This window comes from Cebus imitator, unplaced genomic scaffold, assembly GCF_001604975.1.
Source record: "Cebus imitator isolate Cc_AM_T3 unplaced genomic scaffold, Cebus_imitator-1.0 Scaffold12, whole genome shotgun sequence".
Lineage (NCBI taxonomy): Eukaryota > Metazoa > Chordata > Mammalia > Primates > Cebidae > Cebus > Cebus imitator.
In genome coordinates this window covers 2,650,485-2,677,611 of record NW_016107327.1, presented here as the reverse complement: position 1 = coordinate 2,677,611, position 27,127 = coordinate 2,650,485, and the positions used below count along the sequence as shown (strand labels likewise).

Here is a 27,127-nt window from a genome sequence, read left to right as displayed (position 1 = left end):
CCATGCTCAGCTGATTTTTTGTATTTTTAGTAGAGACGGGGTTTCACCATGTTGACCAGGATGGTCTCGATCTCTTGACCTCGTGATCCACCCGCCTCGGCCTCCCAAAGTACTGGGATTACAGGCGTGAGCCACCGCACCCGGCTTGTCTGAGTTTCTTATAAAATTGAGAGCAGTAGTATTAAGCAGAAAGCCAGACATTTGGACAAAGAAATATGCACAGTAAGGAAACTGATGTGTACTTCTATTCAAATGCCCCTAGTACTCATGTCAAGAGAGCAAGGATGATTTGCTCCGTGGAAATCCTCTGATCACAAATCCAGGCTGATGCTTCATGGAAGGTGTGTCGATTTGCTTTTACATAGAATAATACGCATTTTATCTTCAGTTCTTCATTCATTCTGCAGAGAATGCCTGAATTTATCTAAGTGCTTTATGTATGGTATGAATCCATCTGTTTTCTAAACATCACCTCTGTGAAAAAGCTTTTAATTTGGTAAACAAGTACAATTACATCATAAGCTTCAAAGTGAAAGGCGCAGCAACGTAATAGTAAATCAATATTAGATTAATTTGAGGAATGGAGCTTGAGTAACATTGCCAAATTAACCCTGAATTTAGATTCACTGTGTGTGTGTGTGTGTGTGTGTGTGTGTGTGTGTGTGTGAGAGAGAGAGAGAGAGAGAGAGAGAGAGAGAGAGAGAGATTACCAATGCTGTTAAAGCAAATTGTTGTTTTTATTTCTTATTTCTTTCCTTCTTTTTTTTTTCTTTGCTAATTTCCACTGGAATTAATTTTGAAAAATACAAAATACCAAGGTTTGGCTGAGAATTCTTTGGAATATTTCTGGAATTAGTTAAGTTGATGATAGTATTTGTCCTAGATACAAACGTTTTGGCTTAGAGAATATTCTCATTAATTTTATTACCAGATGAGCAATTTTAAGGACCTCATAAAGCTAATACGTAGTATGATTTTGGCTACAGTAGCATTTTTGAAAGTGATATCAGATGCCATTAGAAGAGGAACTATTTTTACAGATAATGTCCCTAAAAATCCCTGAGATCAGATACAAAATTCTTAGAGTTGACTAGGGAAGAAAAATGGCTTCTTTCTGAATGTCTTGAATATTCCATAATGCCTATGAGCACCTGCTCTGGAGCTAGGTTGCCTGGATTCCTATTTTGGTTCAACACTTACTAGCTTTGCATCCTTGTGCCATTAGTCTGTTGCACTTCAATTACTTCTTTTGTGAAATGAGGATATTAAAGTGTCTATCTAAATGGTTATTGTAAAGATTTATACAGACATGGACACACACTCACATACAGAAGAATCCCTAAGCACATTGCCTGGCAAAACAAACATTGACTCTTAAATAGTTATTGTTACTTTTTGCTATTATTTAATCAAGCAATTGTAATGACAGGATCCTCTCAGAAATCAGCACTTCCTGCATTATGCTTTTATTAAACTTTATAACTATCTTACAGTGATTAAAATACTTGAACTTCATGAGTGTAAAATAGCAGCATAATATCTTTATTTTTACATGAATACTACTTTTTAGACCTTTTCCATTTTTGAGCTATCTGATATTTAATCTATCAGGATTATTTTCTTCACCATGAAAACCTGCCTTTATTTATCTATCAAAACATCAGGTTAAAATGTTGAGCTTGTTAACACTGAAAATATCTTAGATTACTTCTTAACTCTGACTTGGACACTGGTTTTGATGTATAACTTTATAGAAAAGTCTGACATATGATTTTCCTCATTGGACTTAAAGGCAACATTTGCAAAGTGAAAGAGTAAATAAAATTCTCACTGACTCTTTATCAGGGAGCCTGAAATTCCATATTGATTTTGCCACAAGTGAGTTTCATGGCCTGTGAAAATAAATTGATTGTGGGCTGTCCGTGTGGCAATATCTTAGCACATATCCAGTGTAACTGACAATGATGCTGCTCTGGAGACCCCAAGAACTAAAGTCTCTGACTTGGGGATTTTCACCCCGTGTCATCTCAAATGTCATTTCAGAAACATTCATCATGAGTCTCTGTCACTAGACAAATAATGGGTCTCTGTGATAGTTGATAAAATACACAGAGTTTCGCTGCTTGGGTGACAGGCCCTGCTATTGGCTACTTGAGATTATGGAGAAGTTCAGGCCTGTCAAATATCAAATGGGGAAGACATGAGCTGAAATGATTGTGTATGTCCACTGAGGCTGCTGCTGAAATGAAGGAATGATATCAGAACAAGAGAGCTCTCAAGGCTGTGATGACATTTTTAGAAATAGCAAACAAAATGTGTCCCTCTTTCTCCTAGCAGTTCGCTACTGTTGTAAAAAGGCTTTAGTAGGGAAGTTACTACAGATTAGGTTCTTTATGATCACCTGTGCCTGGAGACAATCATTCTGTGAAACAAAAGACTTCTCTGTTATACCTCTGGTCTTGAATAGAAGCAAAAGATTCAGGATTTCACATCATTGCAAATAATTGTCTTCTATTGAACAATATGATGATGCTTTCTCATTACTTAAAATGTTTTGTTGCAAATGTTAAGTGGCTTATATTGTTTGAGCTGTGTAGCCTGAGCTGTTAGTATTAGGATTCTCTTGACTCAGAGTTAATAAGCATGCTGGCTATTCAGGGATATATTTTAAGGCTTATCAAGCAAGCTATATTTGGCACATCTACTGGCAATTGATGAGGTAGGTGGGTTCAGTAAAGGCTCCCCAAAATCAAGATGTCTTTTAGGGCCCCATATGCCTATTATCTACCTCTTACTATAATGTAACAGAGCTATTTCTAGTCCATTTATGTCACAGAGCTCCCAGTCTATCTCATTTCATTTATATTCACATGCTGTGAATCTCCTAATTAATATTTGGGATAAATGTATTGCCTAGGGGAATAAGGTCATGAGAAGAGAAATTAGTGTGGTTTTTGTTAATGTCATACAATATTTTATGTCATTCTTTCCTATCTTGTTCTTACAAAGTTAATAAAGAACAATTTTCAGCTGTTTGTGTTGTGGTCCCTGCCTCGCCCACCTTCTCTTTAATTAGGATGACTTTTACTTTGGAACTATAATCTGTTTCATCAATATTAACTACCTTCCAATCTTTCTTGTACCTAAATAAATATCATGTCACTTAATCTCAACATATGACCAGAGACTTACCTAAGAATTGGCTGTTAGAGTCAGAACTATTCCTACAATCTAGACATTTTTTGCTTATTTTTAATTAACATACTTTCCTTTCTTCCTTCTTTCCTTTATACCAAAATTAAAGCACATTTTTATAGGTCATAAGTTAATTCTAAATTCCAATCCTTCAAGATAATTCCTATCTCCACCTCCTAAATGGAATCAAAATTCAAATGCTGCTCTGAGTGGTTGGCAAGAAAACATTACTGGAAATGTAGGCTCTTCTCCTCTTCTCTCCAATTAAAATGTCTAGAAATAAAGTAACTTTCACATTCAGTGACCCTGTACCAGACTAAATACCTAGAGATTTGTCAAAAAGGAAGTTAGTATTTGGCCTTGGGTCATCCTTTAATAAGTAAGAAAAAACAGACTTTTCGTATTTTGGTAGAAAATCACGTGATTACAGAAAGAAGTCATGCTTCCTCATTGCAACCTTGTAGATTGTCTGCCACTTAATTTATAAAGCACATTCAACTTTTATGAAGAAAGCTTTCTCTATGCACATTAAATGAGATTGGTGTTTGTGAAAACACGTCTACCTGGACTCTACATCTTAAGCATCCCTTTGAGAATTTAAGACGTTAGCCAAGACTGGATGTTTAAATCCACTGATGCTTGCAGTTAGCACACTTAACAGTCCTTGTCTTAAATTTTATTCCTTTTAAAATATCTTCAAATCCCATTTCACCAAGAGATACAGTTATTTGTGCATTACAATACTGAAAATTCCTCTAGGGCAGGCTTATTTTTAAAATTAGCATCATTTTCACATGAATAGTATTCATATTAACACCTATTAATAGTCATATTAATATTATTCAAGTTAATATCTATACACTGTATTTTCAACTTATATTTGTTGAGTTGAAAGAGTGTGAAAGTGGCATCTATGTTACAAGAACAACCTTTCGTCATTAATTGCTCAAGTGGGAAAGGGATAATTTACCTTTCTTGAATGTTTTCTGTTTTTGTTGTTTCCATTTAATGAAGGCATATCTTACTAATTTGGGTTACTTCCTTTCTTTCTTCCCTCACTGCCCTTATGTGTTATTAAAGTAAATCGACTTACAGCTAAAGTAGATACCATCAGTAGCAAATTCAAAACTCCGGGGAAGCTCAAAGCTTATTCTATCCCTAAGGTAAAGGGACTCTGATTATATTCAAGTGTATGATTTCTATTCTAGGCATGAGCATTTATGCCACTGTACTAGGGGAAGCTATTAGAGAAATAGAAGCACAAGTATATGTCTCTTTAATCTCTTCCACATGACCTTTGATCAGCCTGTCTCTTTGTAGCTTTGTGTTACAGCCATCAGGGGAAATGTAGTATTGGAGAGAGATGGCCACTGCCCATAGAAGGCCAGAAACTAAAAGAACGCAATTCACGGAAAGGAGAATTGGGGAAAGCCACGTGAGCCAGAATCCAGATGAGACAGGAGAAACTTTAAGGTCTCATGTCAGATCCTGCCCTTACATAATGACAAAAAAGCACTAGCCCACAAAACCCCGGTTTCTTATACTCTAGTCCTGGCAGCAACACATGAGGCAAAAACTGAGGAATTTCTAGCCTTAGCCTTTTCACCGTGTCTAAGTTCTGACAGATGTTACTGACTACTTACTTTTTCAGGAAGTGAGTAGCAGCTCTACAGAAATGGTGATCTCAGGGCAGAGGTAAGATGATAAAATATACAAAGAAGTATATCTACTGTTGTATCTGTGTGTGTTTTTACATATTTCAAATTTCTCTTTTTTATTTACTCCCTCTTTGTTAGGGTTCCGCTTTCAAACTTTGGCCCTTTTATTAAAAAATTGTACTATACTGAGTTAATCTGAGGGGGAAAGATTGTTTCAAAGTTATTGACCCAAGCTATTCAGCACTCAGAGGCTGTTTTCATATTTCCTGGTATCTTAAAATCAAGCACGTAAACATATACTTACTAATTTATTAGGTAAACGCCATGTTAGAAATATATACATATGGCCAAGTGTGGCGGCTTACGCCTGTAATTCCAGCACTTTGGGAGGCTGAGTTGGGAGGGTTGCTTGAGCTCAGGAGTCAGAGGCCAGCCTGGGCAACATAAGGAGACCCCACCTCTACCAAAAAATTTAAAAAAAAATAGCTAGGCATGGTGACACGTACCTGTGTCCCTGCTATTTAGTGGATTGGTCCCACCTACTCCAACCTGTGTGACAGAGCAAAAGTTGTCTAGGAAAAAAAAAAGATAGATATATACATATATATTCACACATGTATACATTTTATATCAATAAACAAAAATGTATAAAATCAGCTTTGAAAATGTTCAGTACTTACTTTTAGTGCCTTACAAAGTGTTTTTAAAAATCCAGTATATCCAGAGTTCTACAAGTTTAAGCAGCTTATCCAATCACTGGAAAGCTACAGCTGGTTTTAGCAAAGATCTTCCCTCTCCAAGGTCTAGATTTTACCTCTCTAAGCACTAGGACTTCCACGATCTGTTGAGTGGCTCATTGCATTTTTGTTTCTTTTTGATTAAAGCAGGGACCTTGAAGTAATTGCCTACTTAAAGCAGTGTTGTGAAGATGAAGTAAGCAGAGTGGAGCCAAATTAGCTAATGGTTCTCAAACTTGGCTGTATAATGGGAATTATTACAGGAGATTAAAAATAGATCCTACCTCCAGAGATTCTGATGTAATTAATATGGGGTGTGGCCTGAGCCTTGGGATTTTAAAAGCGTCCTAGGTGACTTTAATATGCAGTTAAGGCTACCAACAACCAAATTAGGGGTCAAGAGGTATTACAATTTATCAATTATGTTTTTCAGAGCAGTAATAGTTCCATTCCATTGTATGGATGTAGCATATCGATATAATACAAATCGTGTATGGAAATATTCTCTAAAATATAACATAAACTCTTACAGAGCTTGAAGAATGGAGCAAATCTCCAGCCAGGAAAGTCCCTAAAGTTCCTTGTGTTTCTAAACGACCCATTCTTTATGTCATTATTTAATATAAAGTGTGTAATGTTATTTGGAACAATAAGTGCTCTCTTTCTTTTTGTATAAAGTTACCATTATAAATGATTTTAAAGATGAAAGTGAAAGAGTAATATGAGTAAAACTGAATTCCAAAGTAAACATAAATGAATTAGATATTCTTCTACTAGAAATCATCCTCAAAGCTTTACCTAACAACATTATTGAAGTGCATACTAGATTGGAAACTTATGATTAGATATTGAGTGAAAAACATCATCTTGGAGCATGTAATTGCTGAAGATTTCAGTAGTTTAGTATTTGTAGCTCTTAAAGTGATTTGTTCCTTCTTCACTTATAAAAATAATAACCAGGGAGAAGTATAAGGTGAGATATGGAGCAGGCATTCACGTCATTTTATGAATACTCACATATCTATATGTGAATCCCAAGAAATCAATTGTTGTTAAAAATGCAGAAGGTAAGTAGGGCTTCTTTGAAAATATTTTTTCAGAGAGATGAGAGGATTATTTGCTTTTTATTTTGTATGCTAGTTAGAGAAAAAAGGTAAAGGATGTGTAAATAGGATTCATATATATTACAGATTTGTTGCAAAATTTAACAACATTAGAAAAAACTTGGATGGAGAAGACATTGCTTGGATGATTTTCTTCACAAGGACTCTGTAGACAACAGGCAAGGGAAATAGGTCTTAGACAGCTTACTATAGTTTCTCAGCATTAAGCAGGTATTAATTGATGAAGTCAGGAATGAAATCCAAATCTGTGTAAATCCAAAATCTCTTCTATCTCTATTGTAACACCTTCCTGTGAGAGATTATCAAGAAGGCTGTGAAATTATCTTTAAACCTCTTAAAATACATGGGAATTTTCAACCTTGCTTCAGAGTTGCAGAAAGTAGGGAATGTATTAAAGATGTGATCTAAAATGTAAGTATTGAAATAGAGTAAAAATGGATTCCTCATCTATCCTAGTCAGTTCTGGCTGCTGTCACAGAATACTTTAGGCTGAGTGGCTTAAACAATAAATGTATTTCTCAAAGTTCTGAAGTCTGGGAGTCCCAGATTAGGGTGCCAGCATGGCTGGGTTCTTGGTGAGGACCCTCCTCCTGGTTCACAGTGGGCCATCTTCTCACTGTATCTTCACTTGGAGGAGAAAAAAAGATCTATTCCCTTCATCTCCTTATTAGTACACTAATCCCATCACAGGGAGTTCACTCTCATGACCTCATCTAAACCTGATTACCTCCCAAACACACCACCTCCAGAAAGTACCAAATTTGGGATTAGGGCTTTAATAGATAAATTTCAAGGGTCCAGAGAGATTGTCCATAGCATGATTAAACATTTTTCTTCAAATCTTATTACCCTTAACCTAAGGAGATATTAAATGCTCTGGAGACGGAAAAGGGGCTCATGACCATACAGGCAACAAACAGAGCAAGGCTGTGGGCACAGTGGGTGCTGCCCTTGTCCACAGTGAACTCCATTCTTGCTGGGTTTAAATCCATTCAGGGCCATCCTTGGGAAGATTTTGTGTAGCAACTGCATTTTGTTTTTACTGTACTCTCAATTTGGATGCATTTCTTCTGTAATACCTATCTTCCTATGCCTTAGGCTGTTGTCACTCACTTTAGTGTCCTATTTTTAACTTCCATCTCTATTTCTTTGTAGCTTACTTTCCTCTCTCCTAACCTGAGAATTCTTTGTTAACACAACCTCTACTGAAATGAATGACTCAAATATGGGCATTTTGTCCAGTGACTAAGACTTTGAGGTTATATCTGAGAGCATAGAAACTTTTTGTACTTACAATTACACTTTGAGGACGACTATTTACTTTGTTACATCTATTTATTTTGTTATGTCCTTGTAGCTTTACAGAAACACAGATTCTTCTATAAGTCTTTAAAAAACGTAAGGCAACCTGCATTTATGTTTTAATTTTAAATATTACAAAACAAAATAAAACAAAATTCAAAACAATTTCCAGTGCTTTCATTGTAAAAATGCCAACATATGTAATGTCTAAGGGTTTACCTGATGTACTTCCTCATTAGGTAGATAAGAAAATGAGGATCCAAATGAGGGAAAGGAATTTGACTAAGATCGCAAAGCTAATTAGCAGCAGAACTAAAATGCAAATTCAAGGCTGTTGATTTCCTTATCAATGCTCATTGCAACAAGTAGTATTGACTTTTTAGAAAGTCAAGTTATGAAGCTGTAGAAGAGACACATAACAGCACCTCAAATAACTCAACAAAGTAGTTGCCTTTGCCAGGAATGTCATCAACATTTATTTTATAGTAATTATATAATTTCTTCCCATCTCGCCAATGATGGGATTCCTTAAGGTTCTACCAAACAAATTATTCTTTTGATTGTTTGACCATTTCTTTTATAATAATTTTTCAGTTTACAGTTGTGGCAAGTATTCCTTAATTTTTTTTTCCCTCATGAAACACATTCAATCCATTGACAAATACTGCTGATTCTACATTCCCAGTGAATTTGTCTCTCTATTTCTTTCTCACTGTCAATGCCAAAGTGGCTTTTCTAAAGCACAATACAAATATTTCCTGTCCTTGTCCCTCCAGGAAAATGGAAAGCTGGGGAACACATAGTGCAAAGCTTGGATCTGGGTCTCTAGACTTATTCCCACTTACTAGATTTGCAGAGTAAATTGGGAAAAAAAAAATCATTATGTCTGTTCCCATGTCCTCGGCTAGAAAATGTGAATGATAACAACAATAAAGTTGTGAGCCTCAAGTGAAAAAATTATGTGCAAAATGAGAATGGCATAGCAGGAAGATAGAGCTAATAGAAAGAATTAAGACTTGAAGACAAAATACCTGACTTGGACATCTGTTTCTTCCTATGCTTGAAGTAATTTAGGAGCCTTACTTTAACCCTTTATCTTATATTTTCTATAAATTAACTACAATACTATTAATACTTTCATAAGATCATGGGGAAAAATAATTATAAACACTTAGAAAACCACATATAGTCAGTAGGCACCTGATGTTATTAAATGACATGTAAACTTTAAAATGTTTTTAAACAATGATGTACTTACTACCAGGGCCCAGATATAAACTCTGGACTCTATATTTTTATATTATATAGTACTTCATATACTATTTTTGCCTACTTGAAGTGAGCATTTAATTCAATCAAAAGAATTGATGGCTTGATTAAATTTAACAATATAAGCAACAGTCATAGGAATGTTTTATAAAATCCAGGAAATAAGCAAATTTTGAATGACACTAATTAGGCAAAAAGCTCTGCAATGTTTACTTTGTGGTATTTGATAGAACTTTTAATTTGATTATCAAATTTTTTTTTTGGTTTAAGAAAATAATGGATTCATTACATTTTCTAAATATAGACAAATTATTATTGTGAAAATATTTTTAAAAGAAATATTTTCATGTTATATCTTTGAGAAAAACCAAATCATGAAAAATTGCACTTGTTCGGAAGTGCAAAAGATTAAAAAAAAAAAACCAGTGTATAAAGAAAATCAATTAATCAAAGTTTAAGTGCTAATTATGTTTCAGGGTAGACATGAAACAGTGAATTACCCACAGTTCTTCATCAGATATTGAGCTGCAGTGTACCATGCCTATACTGATCAGTTTATATTACTCATTAGTAAACTCAGTTTATTCCTTAAAGTAAGCCAAAAATTAAAAAGTTTCCCTCGCTTGAATTACTCAAAGTGTCTCTTTGAGGAAAGATGTTGAATAAAACTCTTTTTTCTTTTTTTTTTTGGTGGCTAGGATCTCACTCTGTCACCCAGGCTGGAGGTTTCAGCTCACTGAAACCACTTCCCAGGTTCAAGTGATTCTCCTGCCTCAGCCTCCGAGTAGCTGGGACTACTGGCGCATGCCACAATGCCCGGCTAATTTTTTGTATTTTTAGTAGAGATGGGATTTCACCATGTTGTCCAGACTGGTCTCGAGCTCCTGAGCTCAGGCAATCTGCCCCCCTTGGCATCCCAAAGTGCTAGGATTACAGGCATAAGACACCACACCCAGCCTTATAAAACTTTTTTGAAAGACCATCAGTTCCTGTTTATTTCCCCCTATGTTTTACAAGTTAACTGACTGTTACATTTTATTTGTGTCAAGTAGCTTGTGCCTCCCATTTCCATTTTTGTCAGCTACTAATGCTATCTCACAGCAGTGCTGTTCAGTGGGCCCAGGGGAACCAAGTGTCAGTTTTTCCAGATGGCAAGCTGCCAGTCTATAGCACACCGTTGAAAGTCACAGATGGACTTCATTTCTTTGCAGAACCCAGGAACATCATTTACTTTATGCATACCTTTTTACATGATCAGCTCACAGTAGATGATGTAATAGCTCCTGAAAAAGACACAGATTGAGAGATACCAACAGAGACATGGAGAGAAAGAGAGAGACAGGGAGTGCAGAGAGACATAGAAGGATGCTATTTTAGTGAATCGAGCCCATTTTCTAGGCCATTATAAAATGACATACTTATTTGGCAATCGGAAAGTTTTTAAAGATTATTGCCAATTTACAGGAACTTCTAATAGCTGGAACAAAATTCTCAATTTTTTCTAATTAAAATACCAGTTTGGGGAATGAATTTTTCCCCTTTCATATTTAAACTGAACATTAAAAAAAGCTAAATCACTTTAAATGGTCTTTAAATTGCATTCTCTCTATCAGAATTGTTAACTCTTTTTGCCTAAGGAGAAAAACCTCCATATATGAATGTAATATCTGAGTGGAATAGAAAGTGGCCTTTCTATAATAAATATTTTGGCTATTACAGAGTTTGTATTTAAATGGGAAGTATTATGAGTTCCACCAATGGGGAAAGCTAAATGAGAAATATGTTATTTCTTAATAACCATGTAAATGGAAACCTGAAGCATGGGTAACTATAAGATCTGAAATAATATATCCACAGGTGGAAAGTTTAAATGCAAAGGGCTGTAAATCAAAAGATGCAGCAGAACATAGCATATAGGTGGGGAAGCCTGCAACCAAGATAGGGATTTCAGTTATCAGAAGGTGAGCAATCCCTCTGGGCCTAATCTGTAAAGAAGAAATTTGGTTTGGTTCTTTAAATCTCCTTTTTCTCAGGTGATATTGATTATAACTAAAAGTCAAACACTTACTGAGCAAGTAGAAAGCATTACTTTGAGATAGTTTTGTTGTTATAACACATCTTCATTTTATGATAAAGAAAAATGATATTTTTGTGGAAGAGGAATTTAGAAATGCAATGTTTTTTCATGATTCTGTTTCTTAATACAAAGATTGATAATTCCTAAGTCTCATGTATATTGAATAACTACAGCGTGATGCCAGCATCTGAGAGCTCATGCTATGATTATTGTTGTTCTTAATTTTTTCATCACCTTGAAATGTCTTTAATCAAATAATTAATGAATTTTATTCATGTCAGAAACAAAGGAATAAATTATTTTTATACTGAAGTTATTTTAATTCACAACTACAAGTGAAATTTTAAGTGTTACAATGGACAATGACAGGAAGATGACTATTTTTTAAATAAGATAGCATAAAGCGAGGCTTTTACAAAATACATTCTAAAAATAATAATAGTTTTATTTGTTGTATAGTACCTTCTTAAGACCAAGATAAAATTTGAATTATAATTTAGAATATTCTTTGAGTTATTATAACATTTCAACTTTTATTACAAGATAGAAGGTTTAGTGCAGGATAAACAGATACAAAGAACTGCAAAAAGTATTTTCAATTTTAAAAACCCTTCTTGATCATCTCTATTTTACTAACTCTTCTCATTTATTTATGAAAGATTTTCAGAAGTATATGGTGCTAGTTCAAATGCTATGACATTCAAAGAAAAATGAATCATTTACACTGCTTTTCAGAAGCTTAAGGATTCAAAAATACAATGCAACCCTTAGAGTCCACAAATATATACCACCACCATAGAGAACCAGATATATACTTTTTAAATATTATGAGTAAAATAATTGATTTTATATTCTAAGTATAGAGTTTTTAGATGTGGAATTGCTGGTCAGTAATCAGAGCATTAGTTTTTAAGGAAAAATCAACTTCAGTATTTTCACAGTAAGAGAAGCAGAGGGAAATTGTCATTTGATAATGAATTTGAAATATATATGTAAATAGCTTTATATTCTATATGAGGAATCTGTGGCTCCATTGACTAAAGAGTTTTCCCAAGATTCAAGTCTGATGATAGCAAAAGCTATCTTCAACTTCAGAGAATCCTGTATCTAGCACTAGGACTCACTCCAATATTTCCTGGTGTGGTAAGGCTTCATGGAGTTGGGAGTATTTTAAGTAGTTTAATTCTTCATTGCTTTTGTCCTCAGTATTGTGAATACAGTGGCTGGTACATGGTAGGAATTTGTTTAAAATTTGTTTGAGTTGTTGAAGACTCAATGAAGAAACTCTAAGGCAATAATTTATATTATAGTGCATGATAACACATAGGAGGCAATGTAAACATGGGAAGATGGGAGTGGCAAAGAGTTCTAGGAGACTCATGAAAAGTGACTAAAGCCTAGAACTTTCTTCCTCATTGTCTTCTAGCCCACTGTCCAGATTTCATCACTACCGTTCCATACAAATATAAAAGATTGAGTAATTTCCAGAGTGCCAGTTTTCTATATACCATTCCTGCCATCAAAAAAATTCACTGTAATTGAAAAAAAATTAAGCCCAAAATTTCATATACTTTTTCATTAACATAAAAGTGAGTGCTTCATGTATTATTAACATAATGATCAGTGTTCACTTTAACAGGAACTGAGCTCAGCTCCCTTTCTCTTGATCTCATTTCATTCTCATAACAACTCTGAGGTAGATGATACTTTCACCCTTGGAAAGCAAAGAAACAAAAGCTGAAGGCTTTGAAGCTTTCCCAGGTCAAACTGCTTATCGGCAGTGTGCCTGGGATGTGGATGCTGTGCCCACAGGAGAGTTTCTGCTTGTAACAACTACAGGAGTATTCTGGATTAAATATGTACTTTGCATAAATTAATTTTATAGGTCATAAATACACAAAAAAAGGAAAAAAATAACACAATAACAGCTCTATTCTACGTTAAAAAAATACATTAGAACCAAGACACCTATTTGGTTTATTCAAGATTTCTCTAGAATTTTAAATTGGTATATTCATTACATTTTCAACAGAATAGAGGAATAATGTATGTAACATTTTTTAAAGGCATTTGACCATTTAACACCTGTTTAAAAATTATTTTTTCCTAATTTGTTTATTTCCTTTCCTGGGTTACTTTCTCTTAACTCTCTTATCTTCTCCAAGTATCTCAGCCTTGTATAATAACTAGCCATGGTAAAACATATACAAGGTAATTAAGAAATATTTCTTCAAAAATAAGTTGATAGAGTACTCTGATATTTTGCTGCTATTGCTTTATTTTGAAACTGTTTTTTTTTTTGAAAACAGTGAAAGTCTAAATCCATTTTTTTAAAAAATATACTTCCTAATAAAACTTTCATTATCCATTAGCTGAAGCCATTTGTCACTTTGGGCTTAAATTGTTTTTTTTTTTTCAATTAGAGTGAATTTTTTTGATGGCAGAAATGGCATATCATTCATTTTGATGTTTTTCAATGCAAATGGTAGAATCTTAATAAATGTCAAATGTGACTTCTTTTCATTTCCTCTAGGATCCAACATTCCTGTGAACACTTATGCATAGGCTATGTTTACTTCTATCCTGCCCACAATTAAGGTTATTTCAGGTCTTGAGAGAAGACGTTTTTAGATAGCAGAGATCTTCTCAAGTTAGACTGATTAATGGTCCCAGCTTTCATATTGCTTCTCACTGTTAAAGAAAAAGACATGGAATGTATTTTTCTTACCAAAGAATATTTCATAAACTATATATTTTTTCCGATTGTAACAAATAAAAATTTGAGATATCACAGCATCTGCTCACACTAGGAAGCCTAGAGGAGAAGAGATTACAGTTATCTAGTTTGGATATGACAGGTCTTGATGCTGGGAATGGAAAGGGAATATCAGCTTCAAGTAGTGGTGTAAATAGTGTGGTGTGGTCACACTGGTTACAAACACAGAAGGAGAGAACAGGGCCAAAAGCATTTGATCTGGGTGCCTTTAGATGATTCCTCCCATGCATTTGGGATGACTCTTGTTAGTCTCCATTGCATAGTGGCCCTGCTTCCTCTTGATGTCTTTGTTCATCTATAGCCTTGTAACCACTTTTACTTGTCGGCACTGATTAGCTTTGTATTGAAACATCCTGTTGCCTACACAAAGTTATCCTTCACTGAGTCCCTGAGAAATTATTTCTATGACCTGCTTCTAATCCCAGCCAGGTGTAGTACTTTTCTTGAGATGCCTCCCTAGTCCTGGACTTAATAGATGTCATCATGATCCTAAGAATCATTAACTTAGGGCTTTCTGTATTTATGAGCTTGAGCTATAATTGAGAGAAAAAAATAAGAAAAAAGGAAGGTTGAGTTAACTGGCTCAATTTTCCTTTTTTCTTATTTTTTTTTCTCAGTTCTGTTCTTGGTTTTCTTGTTTTTACATTGTAAGAATAAATTCTAATCATTTCTGTCTCTACTGGTGGCACTAGCTATGTTTATGAAGGTTAAGTAATAAATAGATGTCTGTGCACTAAAAACCGATACAATTATACGCTCTAAATCTATACATTTTGAGAATATTTTTGCTCTTGTTATTGCTTTTTAACAGCCAGATATTCTTTCTTAGCCAAGGTTGTCAAGTAAGATTCAAATCAAGCATGGTAATGTTCATTAAGCTATGAGGACGCAAAGGCATAAAAATGATACAATGGACTTTGGAGACTCGGGGTGAAGAGTGGGAGGGGAGCGAGGAATGAAAGACTACAAATATGATGCAGGGTATACTGCTTGGGTGGGTGCACCAAAATCTCACAAACCACCAATAAAGAATTATTCATGTAACAAAATGCCACCTGTTCCCCAATATCTTATGGAACAATAAAATAAAATAATAAAAATTTAAAAAAATAAAAAATAAAATAAATAACTGTTAGAGCAAGAAAACCAATATTCTTACATGGTTAATGACAAAAGACATGTCCGTTTTACTTATTTTATGTGACTTATAAATTGGTTTTGAAAGTAATTTCAGATTTTTCAAAAGATAGCATTATCACAACAATCAGTCACTGGATTTCAGTCATGGTTTGAGTAAAATATTTACTTTCATCGATAAATCCATCCAAGAATATACAAATTACTAATAGATAAACCTAGTTAAACAAAAATAGTAAATAGAGATCTCACTATATAAGTGCCATTCACTTATTTTTGTACGATGGGGACTTCTTACCAGACTCGGTCCAGAAGCTGCAGTTCTGGCCAATCTAATGCCTTGGCTTAGTTTTGTTTGCCTGGACAAGTGGTGAGCTGAAATAACGCCAGAGTGAAAATCTCAATTCAGAGACAGCAATGTTTTCTTGACTCTCAGGGCCGATCTCATTGTTGCTGCTAATTCCAACTTGGCTCCTGCTGATCACTGGCAAAGGGATCTGATAGTGTTTTACTTTCAATTGGGGGAAATAGTTTAGAATTTACCTTGGGGCAGAAAGCTCAAGTTAAAACTCGTCTCATACCAGCAAAATGAGAAGCTGTCAATACATGTTTGTTGAATTGAATTGAACACTCCTGGATGAAATTAATATTATGACAGAAAAGAGGAGGCTGGTGGCAATTACTCAATATTTGTGTAACACCCACTATATAATAGCATGTATGAAAGAGAGAGCACAGTTAACATCTCTGACCTTCAGTAGCTTCCAATCTTGTAATGGCTGACAGTGAGACATACTGCCCTTCCTTACAAAACATATAGAAATAATGAGGGAGAGCAGAGCAAACCTATCACTATGCCCCAGGCAACATTATAGAGAAGTTTCAAACTGTCTTTCAAGCCAAGGCTGTAAATATATGTTCTTGGCAAATTATACCAATTATGTCTCCCTGGTTGGGTTGTCATGCATATAAATATTTACCTATCACTTAACGAAATGCTTGCCATCTAGTAAAAGCTCACTCAGCAATGGACAATCTTACAGAATCAGGATTGGGGCTTCATTGGCCACCTGCAAGTTGCAGTGCTTACTTCTGAACATGAATTTGGAACGCAACCTAGGAAGCCATGATAGAGCAAGGCTATTGCCTCAGGAAATGTATGTAAGTAATAACTTACAAGGCAGTGGAACTAAGCATTAGGTATTCTCTAGTTCTTTATAGCTTACATTTTCTCTTGCACTCTCTCATGCTGGTTACCTTGTAATAGCTCTGTAAGGGAATTTGAGAAGTGCCCCTCTCAAGTCTTAATAAGATGGAAAATACAATTGGATAGCATCTTTAATACAAAAGAGGGAGACATGGAATTACAAGGAAAAACGTAAGACCAAAACAACATTCAACTTAGTCTTTGAAAGTCAAAAACATGGTGTAGGTTTTTTGTCTGAGCACAAGGAACGGTATCAAGTTTCTGTTCAGATGGTTGGTATGGTCCAGAAATTAAATGAGAAACCTCTTATTCTATGTGCTGGGTAACAAGTTTAAGTATGACAATGGTGTTTTCTTGAATAAAAATAGAAACAATTAACTAAGAACTCTTCCTTCTGGTTTCCATCTCTTAGAGTTTTACAGCATTTACTGTCTAAATTTAAATTTGTGCTTGGTTAAAAAAGAATTCTCCACTGATCTAATTTCCCTACTTTATATATTTTATATATATATATATATATATATATATATATATATATATATCACCTCTAACTAGACTCTTCTTTTATTTTTTACTAACTCATATTCACTTCTTAATAATATCTATTGCTCTTTATATCCATTGCCTGCTTGGTATGGTTTGTATGTGTCCTCTTCTAAATTCAGATGATAAAACTTAATTGGCACTGTGATGGTATTAAGATGTGAGACTTTTAAGAGATGACAAGGCCGTAAGTGCTCCTTCCTTTTGAATGAGATTAAGTCCCTTGTAAAAGAGGTTTCATGGGATGTTCTGTCTGTTTACTTACCCTTCTGCTTTCTGCCATGTGAGAACACAGTGCTCCTTCTTTCCAGAAAATGCAGCAACATGGCTCCATCTTGGAAGCAAAGAGCAGCCTTCACCAGACAAATGAAACTGCCACATGCCTGCCCCTTGATGTTGGACATCCCAGCTTCTAGAACTGTGAGAAATAAATTTTTATGTATAAATTATCTGCTTTCAGGTATTTTTGTTAAAGCAGTGCAAAACAGACTAAGACAATGATTCTGGCTGCACTTTGACATACATTTAAGTTTCTATTTAACATCTCATGGTTGTGGTAAGAGTGTTCTTGTGACGGCAGTTGCTTCTGCAAAGATCATGCAAAGGTGCCATGTTAATAAAGAGCTTAATTTTTGCTTACTCTCAGAGTCTTGTTTTTCTTGGATCACTTTCCTCTACTTTCTTATAATTTGTCCATATTAGTGGCTCTCAAGCTTTGATGAATATCTGAATCTTCTGTGGAGCTTCTCAAAGACACAGATGCTGCCACTGTAGCCTAGAGTTTCTAAGTCAGATTCTGGATGAGAGTGAGCATAGGAATAATAGGCTCATCATTAGAAGATTCCAGGATGAGCTTTGCCACCCTAGATTTACTTTCATTCATAAGAAGTGTTTCTCGGTACACATATTTTTACTTTGGCTTCTTAGTAGGCTTAACCTGGAAGTCCAAATTTCAACTCCTAAAGTATAAACTTGTGCATTGCCATTAATTCATCAAGTTTATTTGTTCCATTTTGATAACTATTAAATCATACTGAATGTCCAGCAAATAAATTTTATTTAAAAATGCTATTAAAAACTAGTTTTAAATTAATTAATATAATACATTAGTTAATGGTATAGGTTAGATAAAAGCATTTTAATTTTGTTTTCTGAGAAAATGCTTTAAATGATATGTTACGTTAATAAAGAGAATTCCACATTGTAAACTGAGCTGTTGATGTAATTATTTTATCTTGATTAGTGTTTTTGGACCCTTCAAATCAGCTCCAACAATGGGGCTCCCATTCTATCTCTGTGCATTGCTAATCTATTATCACTTTTAGGACCATATTATTTAAGAAGCACACAACAATTATTTGGTATTATATTATAATCCTTCTTCTCTCTGGACAATTTAACTTTTTCAAGAACACAAAGTAATACACGAATCGAAATGTTACATCACAAAAAATAGTTTTACAGTTTTTTGTTCCATTATAAAAATACTTTAAAAAACTGAATGGAAGAAACTTATTCACATGTTTCAAAAAATTGCATAAAACAGATTGGATGCTTAATGTTATTGCCATTAAAAGAAATCAATAATGAAACTCTTCAGACACTGAAGCAATCAAACACAGCTTAATAACATTAATTGGAAACCATGATATATTTTATAAATCAAAGATGGTAAATCAATATCAAGGTTGAAGGTGCGCCTGTGGCGATCAGTCTTGGTTGCATTTTCCTGACAGGTGACCACAAAATATTGATTGGGAAGAGGCTTATATTGAACGAAGGAGATAAACTGATATCTGGGCCATTCACTGTTTACAGACACAAAGAAGATTGGAACTTAATGAATGAGTCTTCTTATGTGCATGTAATTACACAAGCAAACAATAAATACTCATGTGAGAATAGTGTCATTGTCAAATTAAATGGTTAGTATATGTTAGATGATATAAAATTAAAAATAAGAAGCTACATCACAAATCATAGAATCCGTGAAGCAAAAAGTACCTTAGAGAACCTAACTCAGCACTCTCATTTTACAGATGTGAAATAAAGAAGCAGAGCGATAAATGATTTACTCAAGCCAAAGTAATAGGTAATATCTAGCTCAAGAAACCCAGACACTATTCTTTCTGTTTCCAATGTATATTTGCAATATCCAGGAATTACACACAAACATACATAGGCACATAGAATTAAGATGATGTTTCTATGGTGAAAGGTATTTTGTTAGTTGGTTTTCTGGAATCGCATTTCTATTTTCCCAGAAGCAGAATTTTATTTTTAAAAAGTAGATCTCCAGAGACATCCATAAAAGCTTTCATGCCAAAAACCATCTTTTCCATTGCAGTTAAAAAAAAAATAGTGGTGGAAAATTTTGGTTCAGTCAAACTCTTGACTTTAAGAAAAAGTTAAAATCTAAAATGTTTTATCGTAAATTTAAATAGTCACAGTGAATAACATTTCTTACACGCTTTCTAGGTTGACATTCTATACTATGGGTCTACCCTTTTTAGCACCCCAAAACTTCAAATTCACTAAGTGTGAATTTGTATGTGAGTAGGAATGTTCAAAACAGAGCATGTTTAAAAAGGAATGTTCTTTCTCGCTGTTAGCATATAGATGAGCTATTTCCCTTCACTGCCAATCAATATAATGATTTATTGTTGTCTTCTGACAAATATTGTAAATCACCATGGAGAATTTTACACCTCCAGTGTTTGTATTCACAAACTCTAATTAGTGTTGAATCCTCTCCTATCCTAATTCTCAGTGACTCTGTGTGTCAGTTATCTATTGCTTTTAACAAGCCACCCAAAAGCCTAATGGCTTGAAATAACTATTTAGTTCATGAATTCTGTGGGTTATCAATTTGGTATTAGCTGTGTGGTTCTTCTGTTGGTCTTGACCAAGCTCACTCATTAAATAGAGTCACCTGTCAGTCATTTGGAAGACTGCTGCTAGGAACTGAATGGCTGTGTGCTGTGATGACAGAAGTAGCTGGGCCACCTGTAACCCTCAAACAGAGGCTAGCTGTGGTTTTGTCACATGGTGGTGGTGGCAGGGATCCAAATAGCATAAATAGCAAGAAAATCTCATCGTGCAAAAGGTTTTAAGTATCTGTTTACATCATAATGCTAATGTTCTCTGGTCAAATAAAGATGACATGGCCAACCCAGAGTGAAGGAGTGAAGAAACAGGCCCCACCTCTCCATATAAATACCTGCAAAATCACACCACAAACCATACATGCAGGGATGGAAAGAATTTTTCATCAACTTTACAATTTACCACATGTTCTACTGCTCATAACTGAGGAATTGCGTGCATAGACTGTCATATAATTAAATAGCTTGTTCAATGTCCCACACCAAGTCAGTTTTAGAGAACGCTTCAAGCCCAGGTGTGTTTGACTTTAAAGCTATTGAATCATCTTTTGGCAGAGCTTAAATGTATTTCACACATATTCTACTTTCATCTCTACTGTGGTGTCCTAGTTTAAGCCATCATCTCTCACCTGGATATACTCTTCTAATTGATCTTCCTGTTTCCAACTCCTCTTCCTGCTTCCAACTCCCCTTCCTGCAATACGTTTTCCATACATAATCTGAGCAATATTTTAAAATGTAAATCAGATTATTCTATTTCACTACTTTAAACTCTTCCATGGCCTGTCATCCTAGTTAGATAATAAAAATCCAAACTTCTAATCTTGACTCACAAGATACTACAAGATTTCTCCCTTGCTTTGCTTCACAAACATCTATCATTCTATCTTTCCCAGGATTCACTACGCTAGATCCACACTGGCCTATTCACTATTTCTCCAATATATTGAGCTTATCCCCCTTTAAAGCTTTCACAATTGTTGTTCCACAGAACTTCTGAAAGGAAGCCTCCTTATTCTCTTGAACTACTGGGTTTTCTCTGTCATTACACAGGGCTCTCTGCCAATGTCACCACCTACAGAAATAACTTTTTTGACTACTCTGTGTAAAATGTTCATGCTGCTTCTCTGGGTTCTTCTCAACGGCAATTTATTACATTAATTTGGGGGTGGTAGCCAGGGAGGGGAATCATTACAGCACTCATTCATATTTGAAATTATCTTGCATATTCATTTACTTACATAAGATATATTTCCTCTCTACTCTTAGAAACCAAATAACAGTAGAGACCTTATGTATCTTAATCCCTGCTACATTCTTAATGAAGGAAGAATGCTTGAAACAATATTTATTGAATTAAGAAATAGCATGCTTCAGAACTTTTAAAAGACCTGAAAAATGATACAGGGCTCTTTCCATACTCCTTGAACTTTCAGTAATAACCCAAAGCCCAACTATTTCAAAACTCAGTCTCTTGAATTTTTTTCTTTGATAAAAATCTACATTATTGTTGTGCATTGCCCTAAAAGGATTAAAACATTCATCTTCAGGGTGTGTAGGTCAGATCTGCATTCAGAGATATCTGCATAACCAAAGAGAAAACAATGGTCTTCATTTGAAATTATTTTTCTCTATCACCTGAATGACAAATACATCCCTACCAGATATGACAAAGGAAGACATGATAAAGGGTGATGAAAACTGAAGACCTGAACGATAGAGATAAATAAATACTGATTGGGAAAACATAAGACAATTGTGGATCTAGTGACACAGAAGACAAACTTTATTGACTTGCTCTGATTAGCCCTGTTTTCTTTTAAGTTGGTAGAGACAAAAATATAAGTTATGTCTGGAGTATTTTTGTTATGCCTGACTGAAATATACGCAGCTGTGTTTTAGATGATTTATGAATACTTTTTAACACAGATTGTGTAGAGGATTTCAGTCCCAGTGGAATAAAGTATACTTGACAGTAGAGTTATAACTAGAAGAACTGGTAAGAACAGACTTCTAGAGATTAAGAAATGTGTCCTAGATTTAAAAGCATATACATCAAATAGTTCAGTCTTATTATAATTACCTTAAAATATTGGCAAAGAAAATAAAATAACTGTTAAACAGCAAAATATATTATCTGTTCTCTCGATGCTGTTCCTGGAGGTATATTTTTTAATATGTGGGCATTGTGACAAAATCGGCTTCTTGAGAATGCTTATGTTGGATTGTTATTTTCAGAAGATTTGTGATATAGCAACATGTCTAATATAGTCTACTTTAGACACTGACTAGAAGGAGCATGTATCTTACTGAGTTTGATTCTCAGTTGAGAAATGCAAAATACTCTATATCCTTATTATATACTATGTGTAGACATATGTATTTCAGTGTTCTTATTTTTTAATTTTTTGTTTGCTTTTTATTAAAATGGTAAAATTTCTGCTCCCAGATTTATTTAAATCATTATAGGACTACATCTATAAGGTTAGTTAACAGTGTGCTTTTTTTTTAATTTTTGTGACTGTTGTCCTATTTTCATGTATTTAGGCCCCTGAATATAGCAACTATTGAAACATAGCCATAAAGTCAAATAACTTAAGAATACTTAAGAATCAACATTATTTACTCAATCATTCAATAAAATATGTTCACCGAACATCTACTAGGTGGAGGGAACTAGATAGGTAACAATGGAAAATGCTAGAAAAGAAGACATACCTCTTCCTAAAAAATAATTAAAATCATATTTTAGTGAAATAATATACATTCACAAATCAGTAAACCATCAGATGGCAAGCACTGTGTACAATTATATATAATACTTTAAGTGTGTGAATTTATAGTAAGTGAATTTTATCTCAATAAATTACTAAAAAAGCTGTGTACAAACTGATATTTACAGAAATGCAAATTAAGGTTTACAGAAACATGACAGCTTCAGGTGCATTCCTTGAATTCCGATGTTAGCTGGTAGGCACAGCACAGCAGTTCTGTTCTTTACTGCTCACATCTATTCTGACTGGAGCAGCCTGTGTTCTGATTGGTCAGAGGAGAGAATTTGCCAGTTATCATGTGATTATCACCTCTTCTCTCAGGGATAGGATTTGGAGTAGAAAAACATTAAAATATTGGCAAAAGTTGGAGACAGAGACGTGAGACCAAGAAAAATGTAAATGGAAGAAATTAAAAACAGTAGTTTACTGGGATAGAGGCTTAGGACAGTTTCTTAGAGAATGATCATGAAACCACAGGCATCAGAATACCAGAGTGGCTTATCAAAAATCCAGTGTTTAGCTCCACCCCAAGTGTAGGGAATCAAATTTCCTTTGGGTAAAACTAAGCAAATTGCATTGTAATACCACCAGATAATAAATTATTAATACAAAATATTATCACTAGATAATTGTTAATGTTTTAAACTAAAAGTTTTAGAGCCATTAGGTTCGAGCACATCTTTAGTACTTAGCAGAGTTTGATTGGCATTATTAAAACAGAGGAATGACTGTGAAAACTAGCCTGAGTGGTTTGTTTCAGATTTGAGGATAAGAATAAAATGGCTTACAGAAAAAGATGGAGAAGATGAAATTACTGGAGTTTTGCTTTATTTAGTTAAATCAATTGGAATAGTATAATCATAAAATTTTTTTAGTAATTAAAAACCAAAATATAATGGTTGAGATACACTTCTAGATTCTGCTGGGGAACATATAGAGCTGGAAATAGCATCACTTCCACACTTAGATGAATAATATTTGGACAAACTCTAAGTTGATAAACTTTTTGACCCTATCAGAAAGTTGTGGTCACAGTGCAAGAAACTAGCCTAACATCTAAGGAAATACAGACACCTATAGAGGGAGAAATGACATGCCAGAACTTGGAACAGATGTAGCCCAACACAAGTAAAAAGAGGTAAGTTGGGATGGGGCGCGGTGGCTCATGCCTGTAATCCCAGCACTTTAGGAGGCTGAGGCAGGTGGATCACCTGAGGTCAGGAGTTCAAGACCAGCCTGACCAATATGGTGAAACCTCATCTCTACTAAAGATACAAATATTAGCCGGGCATGGTGGCAGGCGCCTGTAGTCCCAGCTACTTGAGAGACTGAGACAGGAGAATTGTTTGAACCTGGGGTCTCAGTTTACTGCCGAGGCTTCAGTGAGCCAAGATCATGCCAGGCACCGCAGCCTGGGTGACAGAGCAAGACTCCATCTCAAAAAAAAAAAAAAAAAGAAGAAGTAATTTGGAATATTTAACAAATTAGTGGAGGTGAAGTGTAGGTTGGTGAAAGTGTGTGAACCCTTGGATCTGGGCACATAAGGAGAGTTCATATCCTTTGCAAGGTTTCTCCTCTAGTAACCCCAATTGCCTAAAATGGTGGTAAAGTGTCCCTTCTTGAGCAGACCTGAGGGAGGAAAAGTAAGTGCGTGGGAAAGACATGAAACTCTATCCAAACACTTCCCCCCATTCTCCTTTTTAGAACAGAAGTCTTAATCTGTATTAAGGGGAATGTACCGAACATGATCATATTTAGTGTATTTGCAAAAGCCATCATAGCTGGATATAGGTAATGGGGGAAAACCTACCTGTGGGGAAGGGGCCAAAAATACACACTGGGAACAGAACTACAGTTTAGGCGTGGGAGGTAGAAAAACTGAAAAGATTTTGGCTCTATCAATCAGGTACACATTGCCTACTTAATACGGAGACTAAATCAACACAATAGAAACAGCCTCTGCCTCTTCACTACTGTTCCCAACCACCATCATTAGCCTCACAAGTATCAAGTAACAAATAACAATGAATACTGCAAAAGAGTTTCAAGAGCATGCAGACAGGCCAATCCCAAAGCACAGTGCAAGGAAGTACCTAAAGCTGAAAGTGAAATAAACATTTAAAAGCTGTCTTGCGAATGTGCCCCCACCTTAAACCTAAGGTAATGCCAGGGTATCTGAAGAGAGTGGTGCTCTGAGGTTAATTAAGCAAGAAAATCTTCAAAGTCAGATCATCTCTATCTTAACTCAAATGCAAAAGATGATCTCTATCTTAATTTACCAGCAGAGTTAAGAGTATACACATTTCCAGTCATCAAAACAAAAACAAGAAAACAAATAAATTAATTAATTTACCTTTGTCTCTATTATTATACATGTGATGTCCTTCTATCAATCAAAGATTACTTAAATGAAAGACAAGAAGAAAAAAAAAGACAAACTGCTAAGAGATGAATTAATCAAAAGAATTAGACTTAGATCTCAGATAGGGCACAGATGTTGAAACTATTTTAAAGGAAATATAAAGTAACAGTTTAATATGTAAGTTTTCTAACAAAGAAGGAGGGCAACATATTATATGGATACATTCAGCAGAGAGAAATAAACTATAAGAAATAATCAAATAGGAATACGGTAATTATTTTAAAACACAATAACAGATATAAAGACTGACTTCTATAGGATCATAAGTAGACTCAACAGCTGAATTAAAAGTCAGTGAATTTAAAAATATAAATTTGAAACTGAAGTTAGCTAAACAAAACCACAGTAAAGTGAAAAACAAAAATACAAAGAACAGAGAATACAAAACCTATAGGTAAATAGCAAAGTTCTAACACATATAATAGGTACCCTAGTAAGAAGAGAAAGAGAGAAGACAAGGCAGAGTAATATTTGAAGAAATAATGGCCCAAATTTTCTACAATTAGTAATGAATATCAAACCACAGACATAAAAATCAAAGAAATATAAAATCAGATAAATATAAAACAAAGCACATTTAAATATATCATACAAAAACAACTAAATACAAAAGACTAAAAGAAAATCTTGAAGTGCTTGGTGAAAAAATAGGCAAATTGCAATCAGAGGAATGAACACAAAAATTACAACAGACTTTGAATTTGGAGTGATATATTTAAAGAGCTGAAAAAGAACAACAACTAATGTCAACCCAGAGTTTTATACCCAGTGAAATATGTTTTAAAAGTAAAGTAGAAATGAAAACAGTCTCAGCTGAGAAAATCGTGGGGAACTTATTGCCAGCAGGTCTATTCTACAAAGTTATTAAAGTTCACACACAAAAGAAATATGATACCATACAGAAAATTTAAGGTTCACAAGGAAATGAAGTACATTCAAAAATACAACAAATAATGGTAAGATGAATTTCATTTTGTCTTCAGTCTTTTAATTGCTCTTAGAATTAACTGCCTGTTTGAACAAAAAAAAAAAAAAAACCAAAGTATCACGTTTGTTAAATATTATAAGAATATTTCATGACATTAGTACAAAAGAAAAAAGAACGAGTTAGTTAAATATTTTTCAAGGTTCTTACACAGCAGATAAAGTGGTATAATGTTATTTGAAGGTGCAGATAAAATGCACTTACTAAAGATGTATATTATCAACACAGAACAACCAATAATATTTTTAAAAAAGAGGTACAAAAAATAGGAAAATAGGGGAGATAAAACAATAAAAAATGCTCAATTAATCCAAGAAGAAGAAGATAAAGGAGTGAGGTTTAACAAAGGGCAGAGGGATAAGTTGAGAACAGCTACCAAAATGTTAGATTTTAATCCAGCAATATTAAAAATGTGACATTAAATATAAACCAAATAAATCCACCAAATAAAAGGCAGAAATTGTCAGACTGGATACAAAAACGTAACACAAATCTATTATTCAACAAGAAACTCATCTTAATACAAAGAATAAATTATTAATATAAAGATTATTTTCAACAAAGTTGCCCAGACAATTCAATATATAAAAAGAAAACAGTGTTTTAAGTAAGTCGTGCCAGGACAACCAGTTATCTACATGCTAAAGAATAAAGATGAATCCCTACCTCACACTACTCACAAAAATGGAGTCAACATAGATTATAGACTGAAATGTCAGAGTTAAAACCAGCAAGAAAACTATAGTGGATGTTTGTAATCTTGGGTTAGGCAGTAGTTTTTCAAGTATGACATCATGAAGCAGAAGTAACAAAAGAAAAGATGAATTGGCTTTATAAAAATGAAAACTTTTGTGATTTCAAAAGATGCCATCAAAAAGGCAAAAATAATGGGAGAAAATATTTGCAAAAAAATTACATATATACGTATAAATATATAGATATATATTTATATATCATATCTGAAGAGAAATGAACCCAGAATATGTAAAGAACATTTAAAATTCAAATATAAAAAGACAACCAAATTTAAAATGTG

At 34.3% G+C, this 27,127-nt stretch overlaps 1 long non-coding RNA gene across 1 annotated transcript in view; it reads right to left on the bottom strand.

Annotated features, from left to right (window-relative positions):
* LOC119467099 overlaps positions 1–17,425 on the bottom strand; it is an 18,543-nt gene extending 1,118 nt beyond the window's left edge. Inside the window, exon 1 of the long non-coding RNA XR_005195623.1 lies at positions 17,291–17,425. This is a non-coding gene — a long non-coding RNA (uncharacterized LOC119467099). The remainder of the gene's footprint in view (positions 1–17,290) is intronic.
* Positions 17,426–27,127: the final 9,702 nt, after the last annotated feature.